Genomic DNA, 218 nt, shown 5'->3' on the forward strand with positions numbered 1-218 from the left:
TTTTTTTTTTTTTTCCATTTTTCTTTCTTTTCACAACTTGTCCTGTAACTGAACAGCCATAAACTTTTAAAATGACTGCTTTGGTTGGCATTTTCCTGGTCAAAATTCTTCAGTGGCCTGTAACATAAGCTTACAGCCTTTAGCCCAACATCCTTTCCCTCCCCAATCTGACCCCATCCTTGCCTTTTGGGTGTTATTTCCCACTGTCATTTACCAGG

Source organism: Mandrillus leucophaeus, unplaced genomic scaffold (assembly GCF_000951045.1).
Source record: "Mandrillus leucophaeus isolate KB7577 unplaced genomic scaffold, Mleu.le_1.0 Scaffold664, whole genome shotgun sequence".
Lineage (NCBI taxonomy): Eukaryota > Metazoa > Chordata > Mammalia > Primates > Cercopithecidae > Mandrillus > Mandrillus leucophaeus.